The following is a 27,312-nucleotide window of genomic DNA, read 5'->3' on the forward strand; positions in this document are numbered from 1 at the left end:
ATGGTGAATGAATGAATGAATGAAAACTTTATTTAACAGATTGCAGAATGGGTACAATACAGTACGACTCAATACATACAATTGTTAAGGGGATGCAGACCTGAGAAAGACGTTTGTCTTGTTTCCATCAGGGTCCCCCATTTTCAATTCATATAGACATTTATGACATACACAACATACATGACATTTATGGCATAGGGACATATAGGTATTTATGTACATGGGTACCCCGGTCGTATAGTGTATCTTGTAGACCAGGCCCATTGCAAGTTGCTGTACTCTGTCGTCTACTCTAAGCCATCCTAGGTTGTCAAAGTGGGCAGGGGTGAGGTGGGTTCTGGGGTTCAGGTCAAGTAGTAGTCTGACCAGTTTGTTTTGTGATGTTTGTAATTTTGTTTTAAGCGCCTTTGAGGTGCTTTGGTACCATGAGGTGCACGCATAGTCGTAGTACCCTTGAATTATAATGGTTATAATGAAACGTTCCGGCGACATCAAGGCTGTTCCTTCAACCGGCGCACTTCTTATTATATGACTCGGGACAACATTTGTTTGTGTCAGATTTGTGTTTGTATCTAGACCACATTGCTTAGCAGAGTTCGGTGATGTGAATGGAAACTGTCAAGTTGATCAACCGATTTTGAGTACTATAGGGCATGGGACTCGGGAGCAATCTTTTTTTTTTATCTTTTTTTTAAATAACAAAATAGTTACTTTTCACAGTAACTCATTACTTTTGGGTGTAAGTAACTAGTACAGTAACGAAGTTACTTTGAAATGAAGTAACTAGTAAAGTAACTGAGTTACTATTTTTCAGTAACTAGCACAACACTGGTAGTAATTAGGGCTGACCCCTATTAGTCGAATAGGCGACTAATCGGTCGAAAGGAGCCGTAGTCGACTGCCAACCTCTTAGAAGCGTGGCTAACGCTAATGGCACGCATACCAGAGGCCAACTGCCTAAGAAAACAGGCACAGAGGCACTGAAAGAGGATTTCACAAATCTAATGAACACATTAGACTAGACAAATATCAAGATGTATCCATCAGTGGACCAAATGCATGCTTTTGCAGAGGACAAGAAGCCTTCAGTCGACTCCTTCAGACATTAAGCACCCCCCACAGCCCAAATGGAATGATAAAAAAATATATATATATATATATTATACTTTTTTTTCTTTTCTTTTTTTTAGTCTACTAATAGTCGACTAACGGCAAATTACAGTGTACAGTGTAGTATCTGTTTACAGTAGAAGTACAGCATAGTATCGGTTTACAGTAGAAGTACAGTATCTGTTTACAGTAGAAGTACAGTATAGTATATTTTTTACATTAAAAGTACAGTATAGTATCTGTTTACAGTGTATAATATCTGTTTACAGTAGAAGTACAGTATAGTATCTGTTTACAGTATAAGTACAGTATAGTATTTTTTACAGTATAAGTACAGTATAGTATATTTTTACAGTAGACATACAGTATATTATCTGTTTACAGTAGAAGTACAGTATAGTATCGGTTTACAGTAGAAGTACAGTATCTGTTTACAGTATAAGTACATTATAGTATCTTTTTACATTAGAAGTACAGTATATTATCTGTTTACAGTAGAAGTACAGTATAGTACCTGTTTACAGTAGAAGTACAGTATATTATCTGTTTACAGTAGAAGTACAGTATAATATCTTTTTACATTATACGTACAGTATAGTATCTGTTTACAGTAGAAGTACAGTCTAGTATCTGTTTACAGTAAAAGTACAGTATGGTATCTGTTTACTAACCAAGCTAACCTGAACCAAGCTAACCTGAACCAAGCTAAACTTACCTGAAATAGTCACTGCAGTCACACAGGAGGGCCTTGTGGGCATTAAACTCAGTGCTGTTGACTTTAATAACCACATCACAGAGCCTTCCCTCCAGATGCAGCTCATTAAGGATTGTACACGACATTGTTTCCTTTTCCATGTGGGGATTTAAATAGTATCTACAGAATATATTCAAGCTTACAGACAAGTACCCGGAAACAACAAGTGATATCTTCCCTTGGTCTTCTGAGATCTTCTTCTTCTTTTGAATTTCCGGCAGTGTAGACGCATCGTGGCGTATTACTGCCCTCCGCAGCTCTTCTTCTTCTTCTTCTTTTCCCGCAGTCTACTGGAATCCGTCATCCCCTACATTGTCCATTGGAGTGCAGCTAATGCTGCTACTTCCTGTCTGAGCCCCCATCTGCGAGACACTCCTTGCCCCCTGCAATCTTATTCTGGACTGCTTGGTCCCTCTCAACCCCCTCATCCAATTCCCTGACCACCTCCTCCCATTTCAGACCTTCCATTCCCAAATGTTGAACCGCTATCTTGTTGAATATATACTGTACACAAATGTTCTAGAATGGTCTATTATGACATCATACTGTGACATCACAAATGTTCTAGAATGTTTGATTATGACATCATACTGTGACATCACAAATGTTCTATAATGTTTGATTATGACAACATACCATGACATCACAAATGTTCTAGAATGTTCTATTATGACATCATACTGTGACATCACACCGGAACATGTTTGAGTTGAATAATATAAATAATATGTTGACATTAACACTTTGGTCGCCAGGCTTATTTTCTTAATAAACCATCCCACGCCAGCTCTATTTGTCTATGGAGAAGTTCCCCTTCTTTGCAGGGCTATAACTTTTTAAATTGTATTGCTAAATTGACATTACTATGGCCCATTCAACATCAAGTATCTATTGTTCAGGGTGTAGCAACGTTATACTTTTTCATTCACATATTCATACTAAAATACGGTCTAAAGTATAAGTATGTTTTTATCGTTTTCTGCAGCTTTCTCCAGAACGTGATTTATAGCCCTAAATGCATTATATTGATGATTGTATACAGTTTGATAGCAATCGGCGTGAGATAAAAATTTCAAATGGACGTGCTTCTAGAAGTTACTACTTATCATCTGATGTTGACCGGATGGGGGGGGGGGGGGGTCGTTTATAATTCCGTGGCCAACATTAGATGATTCATCTAGTGTGGGTGATATGATCATCAGAGCAGTTTATATCGAACATGTTAAAAAAACCGCTGAATCTCACCGTAGCTTCCTCGGGCCGTTGGGCGATGAGCGTGGAGCAGAAATATTCCTATTATGGGATGTAGAAATATGCGATCCATCTCCAGGTTGTATAATAGTATATACGTCCAAATCATGTTGTTTATCGAGTTATTGGTAACGGATTGCTATCCATTGTGTCTAGCTTGAGTCCCGGGACTATTAGCGAGTGATCGGACCGAATTGGAATGAGCACCAGCTTCCATTTCCGGTTTCCAGTTTGAGCGATCCGCCGATCGGCCACCAGATGGCGCTCTTGAACCGTTGGAGAGTTGAGAGGGGATCAACAGTAGATCTCAAGTCTCCGGGGGTGAAATATGATTTCGATCACAGATTTTTGAAATATTGATATCAATGACGTGTTACGGCGTCTTTGGCAGAATGAGCATGGCGGGGAATGACGTGGTAAGGCGTTTTTGGCGACCATAGTGACATTAAAAAAGAACAAATAAAATGATAGAAAAAACTACATAAAACAATGATACAAATTATAATAAAATATTTAAGTAAAATGTATAGAAATAAAGAAAAATAAGACAATGAAATAAAGATAATAATTCATTTAAAAGCTATTTTAAAAAGGTAAGTTTTGAGCAGTGCCAACCGAGTCTGCTGTCCTAACAGACTTGGGGTCTGTAGGGTATGCACTTATTCCCTCCGCCCTGAACATTTATGGAGATGTATGGGCCTTTTAAGTCAGTGATAAAAGTGTCTTTCAAGGATAAGTGAGCTCCTGCACTGATTATTATAGTTCACTATTCAATATGTGATCACCAAAACCCCCCAAAAAGCATAAAAAGGCCCCTCCCCACCCAAAAAGGGCCCTAAAAAATAGCACAGGCCCAGTGCCCTTTTCAGCATTTGAGCACCTGCCCCTCTAAAGTCCTGTACACGTCCCTGGATGTAACTGACAATAGAGGAATCATCTGAGATGTTCTGTAGGTGGCACGTACTAGAGCAGGGGTGGGCAACTTTGTATATGGTGAGGGCCACAAAATGTCCACAATCAATCTGGGGGGCCGCATTGTTTATCGGCAGTCCCGCCAGTAGTACCCCATCACTCAAATAGCCCATAATAGTCACAGATGTGATAAATAAGGTATATAAACAATTCTAATTTGTTGTAACTTTGTTTTTATTCCATTTCAAATGCATTTAGTAATGCAATTTCAACTTTATGAATTTATAAACAGCTGAATTTAAAAGTATTGCTGTAACCCCAAATATATACAAAAATGATCAATTATAATTAAGGCTTCTAATAAAATAAATGTATGAACTTAAAGCCCACTGCTCAACAAACACAAAGCAGCATTCCTGCTGCATTTCACTACAACAGTAAATCAAAAGTGCAATAATAAATTATTTTGTTAAATGTATAAACTTTTATCCTGCTACTAAACAAAACATTATAACACTGAAATGCATGTTATGGATATGAAGCACTCAGGAATGTTTTGTTTAGTAGCAGGATACAAGTTTATACATTTAACAAAATCATTTATTATTGCACTTTTGATTTACTGTTGTAGTGAAATGCAGCAGGAATGCTGCTTTGTGTTTGTGTTATTAGTGTTATCTGAACACTACAAAAGTAAACAAGTAAAGTGCAAGTAAAGTAAAGTGCAATACTACATGCCTCCCATTGACCCTTTATCAAACTGGCATGACATTCACCCTCGCCCCACAGTGGGTCAATAATGGTTATAATAATAATAATAATAATAATAATAATGGTCCCCTCTCTACACCTCTCCATCATCTCCCCCCCCCCCTCTCTACACCTCTTCATCATCTCTCCCCCCCTCTCTACACCTCTTCATCATCTCCTTCCCCCCCTCTACACCTCTTCATCATCTCCTCCCCCCCCCCTGTCTTTAATGAGACACTTGTGGTCTCTCCATTTGGCGCACAATAGCAGGAATGTCAACTTCAATGTTTGTGCATGCAATCTGTATCAGATGAAATAATGTTTCATCCGACAGCCTGTTTTTCTCCTTTGACTTGATGTGCTTCATGTTTGAGAAATTTCTTTCACGTATGTATGTGCTCCCAAACATACTGGCCATAGAGAGGGAAAAGTCCCTGAGGAGTGGGAAGCGGGGCTCAGGTAGCAGTTTCCAAAACGAAATTCCCCTCTCATTTCTCTTTGCTTGAAAAAAAGGATCTGACTGTAGCTCGCACAGTTCAAGCTGCAACAGTGGGGGCTGCTCTGACACCGTAGCGGTGAGGGGGCCGGCAAACAGCGCTATCCGTGACTGCATGCCGTTGAAATCTTCAAACCGATCATTGAATTGCATTTGCAGTGTTTCAATGTCGCTCCTGTACTTTCCGACGGCTCAGCCATCGGATTTCTGTGTGTAGCTGCAAGTCGCCATAATCAGTGTCCATCTCTTCCAAAAAGGAGACAAACTTTCTATGGTTTAGTGACCTGTTGCCTCCACGAATTAGATTGGTAACCTTGGTAACCAAATCCATAACATGGCTGTATTCAAGCTTCTTGGCACAGAGAGCCTCCTATATCAGATTAAAAAAAAGAAAAACGATTTAACGACTCTCGCATATAATTTGACTACACTCGACTCGCATTGGTCATTATAGTGACGCACAATAGATGGAAATTATGTTAGCGAACTTACCTGATGTATAATGCAGTGCAGCATTGGACACTCAACGCCACTCTGCCTTAGAAGCCCGGCGAATCCATCGGTAACAACAGCCGACAGTTTATCAAAACCCCCATATTGCTGCACGGCACTTTCAACAGCGTTTAATATGTGCACACTAGGGCTGACCCCTATTAGTCAAATAGTCGACTAATCGATCGAAAGGAGCCATAGTTGACTGCCAACTCTTCTTAGTCGAATACAATACAAAAAATTTATAAAAAAAAAACCCTGTACTAGAGTTATAGCAGAAGTCGGAGGTGTAGAGGATGAACATGAAGAGTGACAGCACAGTTTCTTGGGGGGGGGGGGGGGGGGGGGGGGGCGCGCCGGTGTTGCTCACCAGCACATCTGACTGGCTGCCCTGCAGTCTGACATATTGTGGTCTGTTGGTGAAGTAGCCAATGATCCAGGCCACCAGGCCATGGTCCAGTCATATTGCTGTGAGCTTCTCCGCTAGCCGCAAAGGCTAGATGCTATTAAAGGCACTGGAGAAACTGAAGAACATGATTCTCACTGCACTGTGCAGCCTCTCCAGGTGGCCTGTACCGGTTCCGCAACTATAAGTTACTTCCGGGGTAGGCCTGATTGGCCCCGACAGGCACGTGACGCGGCAGCCTCAGGACGCGCAACGAGGCTGCTGAGAGCTGTCGCGCGGAAATAGGCTGTCTATTGCCATTCTCTAAGACAAACTCTAACCTTAACCAGCTCCTTAACAGCGCCTAAACTTAACCCTTTAACCTTAAGCAACTCCGAAACTATGCCTAACCTTAACCTTAACCTTAACCATGCTTAACCTTAACCATAAGGCATAACCAACTCCGAAAGAATATTGCCATTCTCTAAGACAAACTCTAACCTTAACCAGCTCCTTAACAGCGCCTAAACTTAACCTTTCTAACCATAACCAACTCCGAAACAATGCCTAACCTTAACCAACTCCGAAACAATGCTTAAAGTTAACATGCCTAAACTTAACGGCGAACGAATGCACGTTAAAAAAAAAAAAAAATGTTTTGAAGGGAATCGAACTCGCCAGCAACGAACGGTAGGATCCACACCAATGCAACACTGCCAATTGAGCTATTTCTGGATAGTGAAAAAGGGCGTATTACTACATAATGCTGCCGCGGAGCGTGCCGCGCGGCAGAGAAAGTTGCGCGTCCTGAGGCTGCCGCGGGAGCGTGGCCGCGCCTGTCACGTGCCTGTCGGGGCCAATCAGGCCTACCCCGGAAGTAACTTATAGTTGCGGAACAGTAACAGGCCTCCAGGTGTGTGTAGGCTCTGTGGAACATGTAGATAATGATGTCCTCCACTCCAATATTTGCCTGGTATGCAAACTGCAGGGGATCCAGACAGTCACTCACCAGGGGTGTTGCAGGACCCGTGAAAATCTACCAATATTTCAGTAAAAGAAACACACTGTATTACTTTTATTTTATATTTATTATAATAAGTTACAACAGTGCATTACAATAATTAATTCATTCTGTGTTATAAAAACAAAAAGTTCTTGCTGAGGTACAGGTCTGTTCTGTTTGACTAGTAGTAATAGTAGTAGTGTTGTCACGATACTGGAATTTCGACTTCGATACGATACCTTGAAAAGTATCGATACTTCGATATTATTTCGATATCAAAAATACGGACTGTTGGAGGATACTGTGACAAATAAACCTCCTGAATCCTGTCATATATTCAATCAGTTTCAGTAACTACAGAACACATAATACTAGACAACTCACTTGTTGAGGTCCGGCCGTCTGGACGGTCTGGGCTTCCACGGCACGGTCACCGGGCGACGGGCGTTGTAATACTAATAATAGTCCCCACCGGAGCAGCACCAAGCAGGTGTAATTGTAACGGCGTCGCCTAATAATAATAATGGATTGGATTTATATAGCGCTCTTCTCTGACTGACTGTTGCTCTGACTCAGAGCGCTTCACAGAGTCCATTATTCGTTCATACACAGTCATACCGGTGGTGGTAAGCTACAATTGCAGCCAGAGCTGCCCTGAGGCAGACTCACGGAAGCGTGGCGAATAATCAACGCCTACGGCCCCTCCGACCACCACCAACATTCATTCACATGCATACACATTCATACGAGGCAAGTAGGTTAAGTGTCTTGCCCAAGGACACAACGGCAATGGGATGGACATGGGCTTGAGCGGGATTCGAACCACCAACCCTTCGATCATTGGACGCCCCGCTCTACCCCTGAGCCATTGGACGCCCCGCTCTACCCCTGAGCCACGCCGCCTGTATGATCTCGCGGCCCGCCTCCTGCTGCTCTGTCAGCTTCACTGTCTTCGTGAAACCAAAATTGGTTAGGCTTACTTGTTTTCGTTTAGACATTATGCATTCCTGAGTGACCTTATTTACTGGCTGTCAAAACTATCACTGTGTCAACAAGTCACAGCCACAGGTTACAAAGTGGGTCAAGTTTGATTTGTACCGTGCGTGCGTGCAGGCTGCAGCGCCGCCGCGCTCCGAATGGTAATTGCAAGAATAGCATGCATGTTGCCATATTACGTGTGAATTAGTGCGCAAATCATTAATCATACATCCAAAATAGCATACGTTTATTATTATACACGGTGATGATACAGAAAATTACAGAAAATTTAGAAATGCATGGCAAAAGTAGCATTTATTTTCAGTAATTTAGAGACCCCCAGGGGAGCTTTAGAGACCCCCAGGGGAGCTGATGTCTGATCTAGGGGAGCTATAGCGGACCGAGCTCCCCCCGTGGATCGCACCCTGGCTGTAACGTTACAACGAATCAGCTGTTGATATTATGCGCCATCAGTAGACAACGTATCATGTATTAAACTAGAGTTAATGGTTTAATGCTTCAGTCACAGTGACGTTGAAAGAGCAGCTGTCACGAACCTCTATCATTTCTTTATGGAGATCGGCGCTGGCACTGCTCTAACACCGCTTGCAAATAGCATTGGGGCAGTTGTTTACTTGAAACCCGAAGTACCTCCAAACAGCACTTCTGCTGTTTTCTTTATCCACAAGCACAAGTTGCGGAGGCTCTGCATTTACCATCTTCAGCTAAAATGTTTGTTTACTAACTGAAGAAGACGGCTCTCTGTGACTCTGTGAGGGGGAGGGCTGGACTCGGAGGAGCCGGGGGGCAAGCGCGCTGAGCGCTCTGAACAGCGCGTCAACAACTTGCGGTAGAACACTCGCCAGCTGGTACCGATACTGCAGAAAGTATCGGTACTTCGGGAAATGAGTATCGAAGCCGTTTTAAATATTCAGTATCGATATGTATCGATACTTCGATATTTTTGACAACACTAAATAGTAGTAGTCGTTTTTTATTCAGTCATCACACACCTGCATATTTATTTTTAGCTCTGCTAGTGAGAGAATGATGACAGCTGGGATGCAGGACGGTTTCACGTTAACATTAACGTTACCCTGGTTTATATACAGCTCTGTTGTACCAGTGGCCATCAGGCTTCACACCACTGCCAACAGCCGGAGAACTAACGGCAGCAGAACTCGAGAACTACTAGGAATGTCTGATCACTGAGTGTGTCTGTCTCCCACCTAAACTGCACGGACTACAACATATATCGTATGACGTATATCACGCCGGTTAGGGTACCTTATGTATACTGCACCTGTGTATACTGTATACTTTACTTATAGTTACTCATAGCATATATTTATATTCTAGTGTTTACTGTAACCATATGTATTGTAATGTATAATATAACTGATATAACTATCCCACTGCCTACTGTTGTGTGTATATTCAGAGTTAATTATATTGTTTACACAGCCTATTTAAACTTTTATACTGTACTATAATTGTATTGCCTGTATTTACGTCTTCTACTATTACCATGCCCATACCTGTACCTCCCCTCCCCCTCCCCCATGCTGCTATGATGCCTGAATTTCCCCAAGGGGATCAATAAAGGAATATCTTAATTCCACGAAGGGCATTGCATGGGAGCTGCTCCAGATGTTCAGCAGAGTTGGGATACCCAGAGAGATACTTACTGACCAAGGGACCCCATTTATGTCTAGGATCATGAAGGACATGTGTCGGCTCCTCAAGGTAAAACAAATTAGAACTTCAGTATACCACCCACAAACAGATGGTTTGGTCGAAAGATTTAATAAGACCTTGAAATCCATGCTCCGGAAAGTGGTAGATAAAGACTGCAGGGACTGGGATCAGTTGCCGCCTTACCTCATGTTTTCCATTAGAGAAGTACCACAGGCATCTACAAGATTCTCACCATTTGAACTCCTGTATGGAAGGCAACCAAGGGGCCTGCTTGATGTGGAGCCCTGGGAGGAGCAACCCAGCCCACATCGCAGCCTGGTGGAACATGTGGAGGTGATGCGGGACCGCATGAAGGTACTGTGGCCAATGGTAAGGGAACATTATGTCAAGCTCAGAAAGCCCAAAGACGAGTCTATAATAGGGGTGCACAGCCACGTTCCAACTTGGAGACAAAGTGTTTGTACTAGTACCCACCACTGACCACAAGATCCTGGCCTCCTGGCATGGACCATATGAGGTAGCCGAAACGGTAGGCCCAGTTAACTACAAAGTGCGCCAGCCAGGACACCGAAAGCCTATTCAAATCTACCATCTATTACTAGGCGTGCTTAAATTGTGATGAAACAAAGGAGAATATGAATCATGATTTTTCTTTGCATCTTTGACAGTGAATAACACCATGCTAAAAATTACCAGACATGAAAAAGTGAGTTACTCATTCACACATTGGTTTTGAAATATAAGTTTTAGGCTACTAGTAGCACAGTAGCACACTTAACATGATTACCATGTTCTCTCTTTCTCTTGCTCTCTCTCACTCTATCTGTATGTTGCTCTCTATCATTCTCTCTATCATTATATCATTGTCTCCCTCCCTTCTGTCTGTTCCTCTTTAGCTGTGCAGTCTGTATGGCCATGATAAATCTGTGCTCTTCTCAGAGTGACTCAGATTTCACTGCTCCTACAGAACACTACAGGACACTACAGGACGATTTTTAAGGGCCCTTTTCGGGCGGGGGGCCCCCTTTTTATGCTTTTTGGGGGGTTTTGGTGATCAAATATTGAATATTGAACTATAATAATCAGTGCAGGAGCTCACTTATCCTTGAAAGACACTTTTATCACTGACTTAAAAGGCCCATACATCTCCATAAATGTTCAGGGGGGAGGGAATAAGTGCTTACCCTACAGACCCCAAGAAGTGCTGTATATTCTGTATTGTTTAATATAAATGCATTTTTTATTCCAATCCCGATTTGTATTTGAGATTCCCAAATCCCATCGGACTTGACTTCTTCGTGTCCCTCAATGAGTGTAATACCAGCATTCAACTGTATGCGCCACAGCGTTTATTTTTTATTTTTGTATCCACTTTTTCTCCCATTTTCTATATTTTTCCCCCATCCCAATTTCGTATCATCCAATTCAACCCTCCCCTGTCACGAACGCTGTTTCTTGCCTCCCACAAGCCGGCTGCAATGTGGACTAAGTCATACATAGCACAAGTCCCCTCCGGTACTTGAGGTAACAGCAGTCGCATCTTTTCACGTCAGTCAGCCAAAACAAATTCTTGGACCAAGGTCGAACCGAGAGCTCTGGAGTCGAAGGCCCTCTGGGAGATAAGAGTGGTGAGCGGCGTCCCACACCCCCAATCCCTAGTCCCACCCCCCCCCCCCCCTTCCTCTGCATTGGCGCTGCACTATCGGCTGCCTCGTGTGAGGGAGACCTCCCCCACCCAGGACTTGGCTTGTGCACTCCCCCCCACCTTCCCCCCCTCCCACTCCCCGCCCCCCCCCCCCCTACAGCCCTGTAACAACCCCAACCCACTCCCCCCTCCTTCCGTAAATGGCGCTGCCTATGACGGCTGCCAGTCTGTTTGCGGTGGTGAATATGCATATGTTTGTCTCAAGGCTCTGTACCATTATTACTATCTAAAATGTAATAATTGTGGAATATTACTGTAATGAGCTGTATGTGTATGATCCAAGCGTCCTATGATCCTCATAGGAGCATAACAGAAAAAAGCATTCCATGTGAAGGTATTCTGTATCTTTGCATGTCAACTAATAAAGAAACTTGAAACTTGAACTTGAACTTGAACTTGAAACAGGTCCCCGTAAGGGTTAATATGCTTTTCATTCACCCGTAGGGAGAGAGAGAGGGTAATGGCGAGCTCCGCGAGCTATTCAATGGGAAAGATTATCAATATACATTCGTGCTGTCTGCACAACTTAACCACACAACACATGTAACCAGAGAATTAAGTGGGCCCACAGTTGAAACAAAAAACCTATCTAAGCCGGCATTACCCAAAACAACAAACATTGGGGCGCCCCTAGTCACTGGTGCACGTGCCAGCTCAATGTATTTATTCTCTTCGCCCTTAGAGGGCATGCTCTCGAAAAGGAGAATGTTCGCCGATAATGTTCCAGAGCGCTTGGAGCGCTAACAGTACCTGGTTTGAGTGTACCAACCGAGTGCTGGCCTGCTCCCGCAACGAATGTCTGTGACGCGAGATGGCCGTCGAACGGTCCCGTGGTTGTCACCTGTGATAGCAAGGGGGGCTGGCTGGGCTGACGTTAGGCAGGCGAAAGCTGGACTGGCTGTCGGCTAGGAGAATGCTGGAGGCGGGTGCGGTCCAGCGACGTCTGTTGCGGTGTCCGCTGCGGGGCTGGGAGACTGTGGAGCGACGCGTGAGCTAACTGGGCTAACAGGCCTATACTTGAAGCTAAGCTTTGGGTCAGTGCGACCCCCTAGCCTTTCGCCTATACATTTCTAAACGCAGCGCGTGGAATATCCACAGCACAGTCCGGCAGTAGAACGTCTTCTTCTTGGTTCAAACGTACCCTAAGCACTATACTGGGAAGCTAAACTTTCGCATTCGACGTTACTATCCCACACCGTGGCAGGACTCGTATTTCGCGTGTCTTTATTATCAGGAGCTCTTGGTCCACACGTCTGCTTGCTTCAATGGAAAACGACGAAGAGGTCGTCTCGCAGTATGAGCTCCTCCTTCAGCCAGCTCTTCCTCACCTGTTGTCACCAGCCCAACGTCGCACCAGCTCCCCCTGGCGGCAGTCCAGCGCCATGTCCCACTACTAAATGTCAATATTAGGATATGGAGAATCAAGACGGGTCAGCGAGTTACACAACGTTATCATGAACACAGTAGAGTACAAGGAATTAGAGTTAGACATATTGAATTATTGTTAGACATATTCAGGTGTCTACACATGTAAACCAACAACGTCGGGTGAATGAATGAATGAATGAAAACTTTATTTAACAGATTGCAGAATGGGTACAATACAGTACGGCTCAATACATACAATTGTTAAGGGGATGCAGACCTGAGAAAGACGTTTGTCTTGTTTCCATCAGGGTCCCCCATTTTCAATTCATATAGACATATATGACATACATGACATACAGATAGTCAGTACTGCTACATCTATACATTTATGACATACCAGATTTGCAAATACAGTACTTTTTGTGATACAGAAGGAGTCAAGAAAAGGGAGTATATACATTTGACGTAGAAACTGTACATTGGAGGAGGTTGGGTGGGGGGGGTTGGGTACATTGGGATATTGACAACCATACTGGGTAATTTACATTGGAGGTGGTTGGGGGGGGGGGGGGGGGGGGGGGGGGGGGGGCGGGGGGCACACTGTATAAACAAGTAACACTGTACATTGAGGGGGGGGGGTCTAGTTAATAATGGGTGAAAATGTCCATTTGCAAGCGGCATGGCTTTCACAGTGGCTTCTGTGCAGTCAAAACGTAGCTCAGAATGTAGCTCGTCAAAAATAATGACGAAACTGTCATTTTAATTTGATTAAGAAATTATATAGGGACCCTAATCATATCAGGGGATCTGGCCCCAAAGGAACCAGACCAAAGAGAGGGTGAAATACAGGCTTAGACGACAAAAGAATAATCTGTGTTGTGAGACGGAACCAAAATGTGAGGCAAGCAGGAACTGTGGTTCTTCTCATGGGTGATGGGTGGGTGGGGGGGGTGGGGGGGGGGGGGGGGGGGGTTATAGTGAGACACACAGCAGGGGAAGGAGGGGGGGGGGCAGATAGGATCAATTAGAACAGGGGTTCTCAAACTTTTTTATACCACAACCCCATTTTATTTAGGATTTCTTTTGGTGACCCCACACTTAATGTATCGCGTAATTTCAACGTGGAATTAAGGAATATCAAAATAAAAGCACACGTTGTTGAACTTGATCATGCATATTTATTAGAGAATTGTATTACAGCACTATGTTATCAATACACATTTATAAAACGTGGCATAAATATGTTGCCAGAACATAAAAAAAATAATTATTGATTTTTCTTTATTTTAATTAAAAAAATATTTACTTGCCAATGCCCCACTGTCACCTACCCACGTCCCCACTTTGGGTCACGAGACTCACGACCCGTAGTTAGAGAACCGCTGAATTAGAATCAGTCCAAATGACTGCAAGAGCTTCTCACAAACAGGCCAAGAAAAGAGGGAAGAGAGTTCATGTAAAAATGACAGCAGCATTTGGTGTTTAGCTAAGCTCCTGGAACAGAGCAGCACGGAGAGAGGCAGACGGCAGAAAAAAGGTGCTTTGTGTTGAATCATTAACCATACGGCAGCAAGAGAACACAGGCACTCAGCCAACTGCTGACAGATTAAAGGGGCACTTCGCAGATTTTCCATCCAGTCAGTGTTGAGGATAAATGTAGTCCATTGAAACAATACATTTTTTTGTGTGTGCTATATTGACAGAGAAAATCTCTGTTCGCCTTCTCAAAGAGCTACATGTCTGCTAATTGTGTGTCTGTTCACAGCAAAAGGTAACGTTACTCCTTTGTTTATCCATCCTTGACGAATAAAACAACTGCTGTGAAAACGGTCCGCCAGGTCATACAGCCTGCTCTATTTAGTAATGTTACTGAGATGGTTTACAATACCAATTATAATTTTCTTTGCTCTGTCGACAACTCTTTGCCTGTAAGTAAAGCAATATGGGCTAGCATCCAATGGTCAAATTTATGTTTCCAGGCTGATCTGAGATTATATCACTGACTATATGATGCAATTATTATTTGTATTAACTTTAATTGCATCATCACTTCATTACAGGTGGGCAATGGGACTGCAAACAACCATCAGTCGACCGTGACCTTCATCTTCTGGCGATGAAGCTGTGAGGACAGGCTGGCAAGATACAAAAGCAGTTGTGTGCCAGTCTTGTGTATTGGAACTCAATATGTCCTTTAAGCCAACATTAAATTTTTTGGTGCACACTTTAGTGTCTGAAATGATTGGAATGAAATGGACCGTCTTCCCCAGATGTTGCAGTGATGGCATTTGATTAAGAAATACGTGTAGGAACTCTGAAATTAAGTGACCTTTTGTTTTTCTAAAATATAATAAACCGTTCAATGATATTTCATCCTTTTTGGTCTTTATTACAATTTCACTATCTAGTGCCTGGGTGAAATAGGTTTTCAAAGCACCTTCTCACTTAGGAAATTCATCCCAGAGGCAACTGCTTTACTGTCCTGCCACAATTAGTTATTTTTTTTTACCTGATATCACCAGCACAAAAAAACGACTTATCCCTGTTTGGAAGAAAATGCGCTATATCTTGCCTCTAATGTAAATGACCTCTGCAGAAAGATGTGATTTTGCATGTGTCCTGCTGACAGACATAGCTGTACCAGCAGCAAACCTCGATAGTCAATGAGTGAACATAAACAATGTAAGTTTGTGTTTAAAAAACATTTATTAAAACAAACTAATTGTTATACTCTATTTTCTAATATATGTTTAGCTACATTTTGCATATTGCACATTGTAACTGAGGGGTACAATTCCCTGACTGTATTACTAGATATGATACTTACTACCACTACCTTTGTACTTAATATTCGGCCACCCAGTACACGGCATAAATATATTATCATGAACACTCTCACGTAGATGAAACGGATCCAACACAAATGTACGAATTAGAAACAGGTCTTTATTTTCCTACACAGCGATGGTGTGTAGAATAAGCACTTAATCACTTAATTACATTTATGAATTGAAATAGTATGCACTTTTATGGCAAGGAGTATTCGTCGGTATATCAATAGATAATGTCCAATCTCTGAAGGCGCAGGTGGTAAATATACGACCTGGAATAGTTAAGGAATAACAGCAATGATACTTTAATGATTATAGGCTGGATACACTAGAGGGGGTTAATCCGGTCGTTTGTAAGCCGACAGGAGTAGGAGGGGGGGGGGGTAGAATCCAGCTGCCTCGTCCGGCCAAGGGTATCCCAGGAGAACCCACTGTAGTGCCGTTCAATGCGCCGGCGATCCTTGGACCACAGATGAAAGCAGGTGGACTCTTTGTGGGCCGGCTCTCTCCGGTCCACGGGGGAGAGATGTGGAGAGACCTCGTCTTGCAGAGCGTCTCCTCACCTTGTGTCCTCTCCAGGGGGGGGGGGGTTCCAACACACGGTAGTGTCGGGGGTCTTTATCCATAGAATAATCAAAGTATCCAAAGCATAATCCGTGCCTGGGAAGGCGGGCTGTCGTCGGTAGAATAATCCGGTATACAGGTCCACTCGCTCGTCGGCTCTGGGGCTCCTCGGGTGCAGCTTCACATAGGGTCAACCACCCTGGGTAAGCAGCCAGTTCTCTGCCCGAAACGATGGGGTACTGACTACGGTAGTATTCTCACCGCACGAAGCACTATATATTAACAGACTATTATTAGCTTAATAGACTACGTCCAACTCGACGATATAGTGCCAAATATGACTATTCCAATATTAATATACACAATGTCTCAATACCGATGGTATGCGAACTTGGCCTTACTCCCACACGTGGCATCGCGGGGAGGCTTTACGTCTGTGACTCTATTGGAGGGTAAGAAACTGGACTGAAAAGAAAGTCCTACTTTAGTAGCGCAGTATATATACGCACTATGAACAAATAGTCCCATTAGTGGTGCGGTAGCCAAATTCCTACGCGGAACTAGGACTTGTTCGTACATGTCGAGCGGTACGTTTGAACTGGGTCTGAGGGGTATGGCAGCCTGGCACCAAGGTCTCGACCAATAGTAGAATGGAGACTATTATGGGATGTTCAGTAGGCTAGAATGGATATTCAATGCATATTGTACAAGGAATATACAAGGGATATCAGGGAATATTAGAGAATATACAAATACAATTAAATATATATATATAAATAAATATATATATTCGGTTTAATCTGGCCCTTCACAACAGCCACCCCCTGAATAGGTCCCAGACCTAATCAGTTAAACGGAGACAGATTAATCGCGTTGTCTATTTACACATAAGGGTTTGCTGTAGGGGTCAGTCAACTTCACAAAGTCATAGGGTTGTAGGGTCATGGTCATCATCGATTGTGTCTGGGAGTCGAGGCAGTTCTATGAGCCTTGCCACGGGACGGGTGTAAGTGCGACCCTGGACGAGCACTTCAGCTGCTCGGACCTTGCCGTCGGCACCGGTGATCACTTTGCTTACGCGGCCGGCCGGCCACATAGCTCTGGGCAGTGATTGATCAATAATCATGACGACTGTTCCTTCTGTCAAATTGTCTCTCTCCTTTACCCACTTCTGGCGGGTCTGTAGAGATGGTAGGTAGTGCAGTAGGAAACTGTTCCAAAACTTGTCGGCTAATACTTGGCTGTACCTCCACATTCGTCGGCCGTTCGCTTCTTCAGGCCGGTACATTGTCTGGGGTAATGTGGGATCTAGCCGCCCCATCAGGAGTGTGTTGGGGGTAACTGGGTCGATATCCGCCACATCACTGGAGACATATCCGAGGGGCTTCGAGTTAAGTACTCCCTCAATCTCCGTGAGGACTGTCATTAGGACTTCTTCCGCCACAGTCTGGGCCCCAAGTACTGCGTACAGGGCTGTCTTTATGGAGCGCACTTCTCGTTCCCAAGTGCCACCGAAGTGGGGTGCGTTTTGGGGGGTTGAATTGGAAATCAACCTGTGCTGGAGCGAGGTGGGTCTTAAGTTCTGGGCCCATAGCTTGGAAGCTCTCTCTCAGCTCTCTTTCGCCGCCTTTAAAGTTTGTCCCATGATCGGACAATAGGGTAGACGGTCTTCCTTTCCGTGATATGAATCTACGGAAGGCCATAAGGAACGAGTCTGTGCTCATGGTCGGGAGAAGCTCGATGTGTATCGCTCTGGTGGTCATGCATTTGAATACAATACCCCACCGCTTCTCGGTTCCTCTTCCTTTCTTTATGTGCAGCGGGCCAAAGCAGTCCATACCCGTTGAGTGGAATGGCTTGTCACCGATTCGGAGGCGACATGGAGGAAGGTCAGCCATCCTTGGTATGCTGGGCTGCGCGCGCCACTTGCGGCAGTCTAGACATGTTCGTTGGAAGCGTCGTACCGCCTCTCTTCCTTGTAGGATCCAGTAACGACGTCTGATTTCCGCGAAGACTCTTTCTGCTCCTGCGTGATGTACATCCTCATCGTATTTCTTTATAATCAGCTCTGTGACCTTGTGTCGGCTGTTCAATACGATCGGGTATTTAATGTCATCCGGTAGATTGGGGGCTCTGCGTAGGCGACCACCCACTCTGATGAGGGTGTGAGCGTCGTTCTCGGGGGCCAGGTGAATTAATCTGCTGTCGGATGGGACGGGCTTTCCTCCCTGTAGACAGGCCAATTCATCGGGGAACGAGTCTCTCTGGGCTCGCTGCAGTAGAAGCAATTCTGCTTCCTCGTAGTTAGCCGCTGACATATCAGCGGGGGACTTGCACTCCGGGTGGTACCGCAGGAATGTTCTTTGTTGTGCACTCTCTATGGACGTGCAATCGTTTATGTTAGGGTCGGTGGAGGCTACGGTGCTCAATCCACAGAACACAGACTTCTTAATTTCCACCTCCTCTGGACTTGCTGCCCTCGGGATAGGCATGGGCCACTGTCCTTCCGGGAGTCTTAGGAATGCGGGGCCGTCACTGTAGACATTGCGACGGGTGAGGTCATCCAGGGGCATCCCCCGGGTGATGACGTCAGCTGGGTTCTGTTTTGTATCAACGTAGCGCCACTCTGTTTCTCCGGTTAACTCTTCGGTTAAGTCTTGAATCTCGGTGACTCTGACTCCCACGAAGACTTTGTACTTGCATGAGTCCGATTTGATCCAGGCGAGTACCGTCGTGGAATCTGACCACAGGATTGTTCTAGACACCGGTATGGTGAGCTCACGTTGGATGAGCGTGGCTAGGTGCGCTCCGGCTAGGGCTGCGCAGAGCTCTAGACGTGGGATAGATTGTTGCTTGCGTGGGGCTACTCTCGAGCGGGCAAGGACAAATGCTGTGTAGATCTCTCCCCCTTGGTCTTGGGCCCGCAAGTAGGCTACTGATCCGTATGCGACCTCTGAGGCGTCACTGAAGACGTGCAAGTCCATTTTACATGTCTCTGGCACAGAATGGGTGGGAAGTAGCTTCGGCGCATATTAACGCCTGGGAGTGAGTGGAGCTCCATCTCCCACTCTCTCCAGGTGGATGCAAGGTGTGCGGGAATGGGGTCGTCCCAGCCCTGGTCCTTGTCCCACAATGCTCGTACAATCATTTTTGCCCTGGTGGTGTACGGTAGAATACATCCTAGCGGGTCATATTGTCGGGCGAGTGTTGTGTACACACTCCGTCTGGTGGTCGGCGCCGCCGCCGGCCTTCCCTGCTCCGTAGTCAGGGGCTTGTGTCTGTAGTGAAGCGAATCTGTTTTGAATCGCCACACCAATCCCAGGGTCATCTCCTGGGCTTCTCCCGGGATTGTAGCCATCCAGGTCTCGCTGCTGGCTGCCTTGTCCTCGGAGGAGAGGCTGCGCAGTACTTGCGGATCGCTGCTGGCCCACTGCCTGAGATCAAAGCCGCCTTTGATCAATGAGGCGCGGAGTTTAATCAGGAGAGCCTCGGCTTCTTCCTGGGTTGAAAGGCTTTGTAGACAGTTGTCTACGTAGAAGCTGTTCTTTACGCTGTGTCGGACCTCTTCGTCCGCTGCTGGGTCCTCTGCTACATGTTTCTGTAGTGCAAATGTCGCACAGCAGGGGCTGCACGTCGTTCCGAAGGGGAGGACTTCCCATTGGTAGATGGCTGGGTGCTCATCTCCTGGCTTCTCTCTCCATAGGAACCGTAACAGGGGCTTGTCCGCCTCTACTAATCTCACCTGCAGGAACATTCCTTTAATGTCCCCGCTGATGGCCACCTTTTCCTGGCGGAAGCGGAGTAGAACGCCGAGTAGGGAGGGGCCGAGTGTGGGACCGGGCAGTAACTCTTTATTCAGATTTTGGGATCCGATCTGGTATCTGCAGTTAAATACTATGCGGTCTTTACCGTTGTGATGGACCTTGTGGTGGGGCACGTACCACGATTCAGTGGTCTGGTCAGCCTCTTTAATGTCCATCTTTGTGACGTGTCCCGCTGTGATGAGCTTCTCAATCTCAGCGCGGTATACACTCTCTTGGGCGGGGTTCTTGGCTAAGCGCCGCTCCGTGTTCAGCAGGTACCGTTCTATGGCGTCTGTCTTGGCGTGGAAAGTAGGCATTCCTTCTCGCCGCAGGAGTGGCGTGGCGTATCTCAACACGCCGTTGACCGGGACTCTCTTGGTCCCTGTCTCGAGGAGGTAAATGGCGTAAATGTCATCTTTAGAGCGAATGTCTTTCTTTCCATTCTTAAAGGGCATTTGTTCCAAGCTCCATAGCCGCTCTACGTGTTGCAGGAGTGCGGTTTCTCCCTCTGTGACTCGGGAGTGGAGACATCTAGTGGCTGTACTTCGGTTGAGAGATTTGGCGAGCGGGCCTTGGAGAGTCCATCCCAAACGGGTCTCGACTGCTGCAGGACAGCCTCGGGGTCCGGTATGAACCCGGTCTATCGGGACAATGAGGTCTGCATGGTCGGAGCCTATCAACAGGGTCGGCATAGCATTGTCTATGAGCGGGATCGGTAACTTGCGCAGATGTGCATATTTCTCCATCAGCTTGGCGACGGGGTATGTGTACCGCGACAGTCCTATTTCTTGGCTGGTGAAAGCGTCTGCAATCTGGTACCGTCGCTCAGGCTGGCCGCTTGCTGCGATAGAGAATGAGACATTCTCGCCCTTTATCGTCTTCAAATCTCGTCTTATTGTCCGAATTGTCATTTGGGTTTCGCTTCCCCGCAGCCCTAGCTGGGCCGCAGCGGAGGCGAGCAGCAGGGTCTTCTCTGACCCGTCATCGAGGACGGCGTAAGTGTCCAGGACTTTATTCTGGTAGCTTAGTGTCACACGCACTACTTTTAGGAGTACTCGGGCTCCACTGCTGCTGGCGGGATCGATGTACATGACGCTCGCTTTGCGGCTGGATGGTGCAGGTGAAGGGCGCCGTCTGTTACTGTCGTGAAGTATGTCCAGATGGGCTCCATCGCACTTGGTGCACCTTTTCTTTAAGCGGCATTCGGCTGCCATGTGTGAGCGCGCACAGCGAAAACAGCGCTTGTTGGACTTTATCCATTGACCTGCTTCCTCCGCGTTCAGCTTGGGGAAGGAGTCACATTGCGCTAGCCAGTGTTCTTTCTCACAGTAGGGGCACACTATCTTCCACTTCTCCGTTCTGGAGGGGGTACTGTGGCTCCTGCTGCTCGGTACTGACTCCGATTGGTGCATCACAGTCACCGATCTTCTTCCATCATTTAGTCGTCTGGTTCCTTCTCTGGAGCCAGGGGTGCTCCGTCCGAATGTATCTAGCCGTAGGCTGCTGACTTCTCTCGCCAGGAAGTCTGCTAGATCGAGGAGGTTCGGTTCGGGGCCATTCGGGTCTCTGTGGTCCCTCTGCCGCCTAAAGCGCTCCTGACGAGCGGGCGGCAGCTTCTCCAGGATCCTTTCCACATTTGAGTTGGCGTAAAGTTCATACTTCCCCTTCTCTCTTTGCGCTCCCAACATCCCTACCAGGGACTGCACTCTGATGGACAGGTCGTCCAGTGCTCGATTGTCTATTGCTGGGGGTAAGCGGTCGATGTGTCGGATCTCCTGGATCACGTAATCCCATATGCGCCCATACCTCTGGTCCAATGCTACCAGCGCTGCTGTGTATGGGGTGGTGGACGTCGCGTAGGCGAGCGCTATATTATGTGCGCGGGGCACCTTTAAGTGCTGCAGTAGGATGGCGTATTTGTGGCGTTCATCCAATACATCCACCAACATGGTCTCCAGACACATGCGGAGTTCTGTATACTGGGCCCGGTTCTCTTGGGTGAAGTCGGGTACCATAGGCGTGCCAATGTATGACGCTGACTGTGGATACATCGGCAAGCGTTGGGGGAGAGGCCTCCTAGGCGAGTCTCCTCCCGCTCCTTGGTATGGGCTGGTACCGGCAGTGTACCATGGCCCGCTTGTCCAGGTGCTGTTCCTCGGTGCGGGTCGTGCGTCGTGCTCACCCGTGTATAGAGTCGGGGGTCTGTAGCGCAGCTCCGCGGGAGTATAGCCTGGGCTGTACCGGACCTCCTGGTCCGGTAGAGTACTGTGCTGTCTTCGGGCGCGGTTCTCCTCCTCTTCCTCTTCGTCTTCAGTTAGGTCATCCAGTGCTTGTAGTCTCTGGTTTAGCCTCTCCACAGGATATGCTGCTCCTTCCCGGTTGCTAGGTCTCGCTTGGACCGGTGGGGGGAGGTGGTCTGTGGGGGGTATAGACCTCGTCTGTTGGTCAAGTTCAGGGTTGTTTACTCGGCTAGGGGATGCCGCCCTGGAGGTGTGTCTAGACGAGTTCCTGGAGCTTCTGGCGGAGGGAGAGGGTGTTGTCCGTCTGATCAGCTGTTCTATTAGTTGCGACTGCTGTCTGTCGCGCGCTGCGTCCCGTTGAGCACCGGCTCGTTCTCGGGCCACATTCTCTTCCATCTGAATGCGTCTTATTTCTAGACGTATCTGCTCGTGTTCGCTTCGCTGCTGGATCTGCAGTCGGTCGCGTTCAGCAGCGGCGTTCAGGCTGATGAGGAAGGCCTGCTGTAGGGTCCTCTCTGCCTCGCTGGGAGAAGGCGGTTGTATAGGGGAGCCTTCCCTCGGGGTACTCCTTGCGGAGCCTTGGAGTTCTATCTCCACGGTGCTCTCCCCGTCTTCTTCCGTGCCGAGTTCTCTCTCGGTAGCGTTGTATTCCTCCCGGGACTCATCGGGGACTACTTCTTCAGTACTGGCGGGGTGTGAAGTCATGTCTGGTTCCCACTGGTCCCCACCGTGAACTTGGTCAGTTACATTAGAGCCCGTAGGGGCCTCTATGGTCGGGGTAGTCTGGGCGTTGGGGTTAGACATACTTTTACTTTCTAGTTTTACCGCGTTTACTGTTAGTAGAAGACTAGGTTGTTGACTGACAGCGTAAGCCTCTAAGTACTGAGGGAGCCGTCGTTCGCGCTGCGGGCGTTGGTTAGGAGGATCGTTTCGTGGAGTGTTCATCATAGGCCATTTCAATATTAATAACACTATATTAATATTACACTAATTACCCTCCGGCTCGAAGGACCAATTGTAACTGAGGGGTACAATTCCCTGACTGTATTACTAGATATGATACTTACTACCACTACCTTTGTACTTAATATTCGGCCACCCAGTACACGGCATAAATATATTATCATGAACACTCTCACGTAGATGAAACGGATCCAACACAAATGTACGAATTAGAAACAGGTCTTTATTTTCCTACACAGCGATGGTGTGTAGAATAAGCACTTAATCACTTAATTACATTTATGAATTGAAATAGTATGCACTTTTATGGCAAGGAGTATTCGTCGGTATATCAATAGATAATGTCCAATCTCTGAAGGCGCAGGTGGTAAATATACGACCTGGAATAGTTAAGGAATAACAGCAATGATACTTTAATGATTATAGGCTGGATACACTAGAGGGGGTTAATCCGGTCGTTTGTAAGCCGACAGGAGTAGGAGGGGGGGGGGGTAGAATCCAGCTGCCTCGTCCGGCCAAGGGTATCCCAGGAGAACCCACTGTAGTGCCGTTCAATGCGCCGGCGATCCTTGGACCACAGATGAAAGCAGGTGGACTCTTTGTGGGCCGGCTCTCTCCGGTCCACGGGGGAGAGATGTGGAGAGACCTCGTCTTGCAGAGCGTCTCCTCACCTTGTGTCCTCTCCAGGGGGGGGGGGTTCCAACACACGGTAGTGTCGGGGGTCTTTATCCATAGAATAATCAAAGTATCCAAAGCATAATCCGTGCCTGGGAAGGCGGGCTGTCGTCGGTAGAATAATCCGGTATACAGGTCCACTCGCTCGTCGGCTCTGGGGCTCCTCGGGTGCAGCTTCACATAGGGTCAACCACCCTGGGTAAGCAGCCAGTTCTCTGCCCGAAACGATGGGGTACTGACTACGGTAGTATTCTCACCGCACGAAGCACTATATATTAACAGACTATTATTAGCTTAATAGACTACGTCCAACTCGACGATATAGTGCCAAATATGACTATTCCAATATTAATATACACGATGTCTCAATACCGATGGTAGGCGAACTTGGCCTTACTCCCACACGTGGCATCGCGGGGAGGCTTTACGTCTGTGACTCTATTGGAGGGTAAGAAACTGGACTGAAAAGAAAGTCCTACTTTAGTAGCGCAGTATATATACGCACTATGAACAAATAGTCCCATTAGTGGTGCGGTAGCCAAATTCCTACGCGGAACTAGGACTTGTTCGTACATGTCGAGCGGTACGTTTGAACTGGGTCTGAGGGGTATGGCAGCCTGGCACCAAGGTCTCGACCAATAGTAGAATGGAGACTATTATGGGATGTTCAGTAGGCTAGAATGGATATTCAATGCATATTGTACAAGGAATATACAAGGGATATCAGGGAATATTAGAGAATATACAAATACAATTAAATATATATATATAAATAAATAGATATATTCGGTTTAATCTGGCCCTTCACAACACACATCATACATTGACATGTTTGGATCAGTCCAGACCAGACCAGACTACAATAGATCAGATCAACTGTATTTAAAATGTATTTCACATGGTCAGAGCTCGCCCAGTCAACAACAAAAACAATAGCAGCTAGACGATATTGTATTGAGTAAATAAAATTAAATTGGCAATACATTTTTAGAAAACCATCAGAGAGGCTGGTGATCGATCGACAATTTCAATAGTAGACTATTATCCGGACATGAATTTGGTGAGGTTAGTTCAATTTGCACACACTTCCCAAGTAACGTTAGCCCAACTTTAGTGAAAACAAAACAAATGGCGTTAGCCTATAATGCCAGTCATTAGCCTAAAGTTACTTGATTGTCCCAAACATAGCGTTAGGAGACAAACATACTCATTTAAGTTTTAAGTTTATTTGGATCCCCATTAGCTGTTACAAATGGCAACAGCTACTCTTCCTGGGGTCCACACAAAACAATAAATAAAAACAACATAATAATAAAAAATAATAAAAATAAACATACGAAACAATATACATAACAACATAATCAAACATAATTCCCCCCCACACCCATCCAACCCACCTCATTACATTAGCATTATACCAAAATATTACAAAATATTACAAATATTACAAAATGATTCATTCAGTGGTACTCATCTGCCTTCTCCGTCCTGCTGGTATTGGTTGCACACACACACACACACACACACACACACATATGTACACATGCACACAGGCACGCACGCACACGCACGCTGCGCACGCACATGCACGCACGCACACACACACACACACACACACACACACACACACACACACACACACACACACACACACACACACACACACACACACACACACACACACACACACACACACACACACACACACGCACACACGCACACACACACACAGCCATTCCACCTCTGTCTCCATCGCCAAACAATTACCGCACAGACACCACCAGTCACCCCCGGCTCATGGCTCTTGTGCAGGGTTCTTTTCCCAGCTGGGAGAGCTTGTCTCACAGCTACAGCTGCTGCTGCCACTGCCTCCTCCTCTTCCATATGCTGCATGTCCTCTGTGCTATATTCAGGCTTGAATATCTGATTCCAACATTAAATTGAAATCTGTAATTCCAGGTGTAGTGTAATGTTGGAATTACTTGTCGTGTTTCTTCCTACAGCTGAACGAGATGGCAGAAATACTCTCGGTCGTCTGAATTTGTACACAGTTCACGACCCCGGAGGCAGCGCTGCTGGACTTGAGGATGTGCGGGTTGTCCGCCCCCTTCTCTGGTTGACCACACCTTTCTCGTCACCCAGAGGAGTTTTTCCAGAATGAATAGGGGCGAGCGCTCAGTCACGAGACACAGAACACGCCGCAGGGCGACTTGTCGCAGGTCGATAGGATTAAGCAAAGTGCCCCTTTAAGCAATTGGAGAAGTAAAGAACTGTAACGCTTAAATTGTAAATCGAAGAGACGCGAGCGAGAGTCGGCCTGCAGCGTGCACGAGCCGCACAAGGTGGAAGCGAGACATCTCTGTTTTCAATGTGAGTTTTTAGCTTGGGTTTTGCTCGTGTTACACGGTGACAGGGCCCTTCTCCATTTTTATCTCTGCCCCCTAATGCTTTCTCAGTTCGCCGCCAGCCGCCGTGGCCTCCTTCCCGGCGCTTCTTTTCTGGAGCTCAAATGACTAAATTACCCTACCTTTAGAGATAATTGCTTAATTGGGGTCTTTTAATATGCTGTCAGTGGCTGAGGGGCCCGAGAAAAGGCTCAGATAAGGCTGTAATTATGTGGCTGCCGCCGATATTCACGTTCGCCCAGGCAGAGCTATGAAGAATGAGCTGACAGCCGGCGTTCCCCCTACGTCCACTCTGCCTCCGTGGCTTGTTACATTATACAGCTGAGTGTGCAGGGCGCCCTTACAGAATACCGTATGTGTGTGTGTGTGCGTGCTGGAGAGTGCACCCCCCCAGTGACCTGTCAGACAGTGGCTGGATCTGTTCAGCGAAACTATTTCAACAATTCCTTTACCCTATACTCCAATAGTACTGTAGGCAGCTTAGTTACTCTTGAAAGGTGCGAGAGAAGAGAACTTTGTCCGTGGCATTTGCCTTCCCCCCTGGCGAGCTCTTGGATACAAGTGTCGGATGAAGTCTATTTTGTGCAAGATGTTTTTTCAGGAGAGGAACATCCCATACGTGCAGCCGGTTTTCACCCAAGCCTTTTTAAAGGCTCGCCTGTCAATGTCATTATTTTGGCCCAGAGCAGAGAGCAGACAGGGGAGATGTACTACAGGGGGGGGGGGGGTGGAGAGGTAAATACAGTTGTGGTCTGAGGTGAATAACAGTAGGGTGTCAGAGGGAAAGAAGGGGAGAGAGGGGAGGGAGGGGGGACTGGAGGTGCCACGGAAAGGGAGGCGAGATTAGTTTTGCTCCGGTAACGACAGATCATAAAAACAGGGAGGGAGGAATGAGGAGATGAAACAGAGAGAGAGAGAGAAAGGGGAGG

Source organism: Notolepis coatsorum (genome assembly GCF_963971535.1).
Source record: "Notolepis coatsorum genome assembly, chromosome: 4".
In the NCBI taxonomy this organism is placed as follows: domain Eukaryota; kingdom Metazoa; phylum Chordata; class Actinopteri; order Aulopiformes; family Paralepididae; genus Notolepis; species Notolepis coatsorum.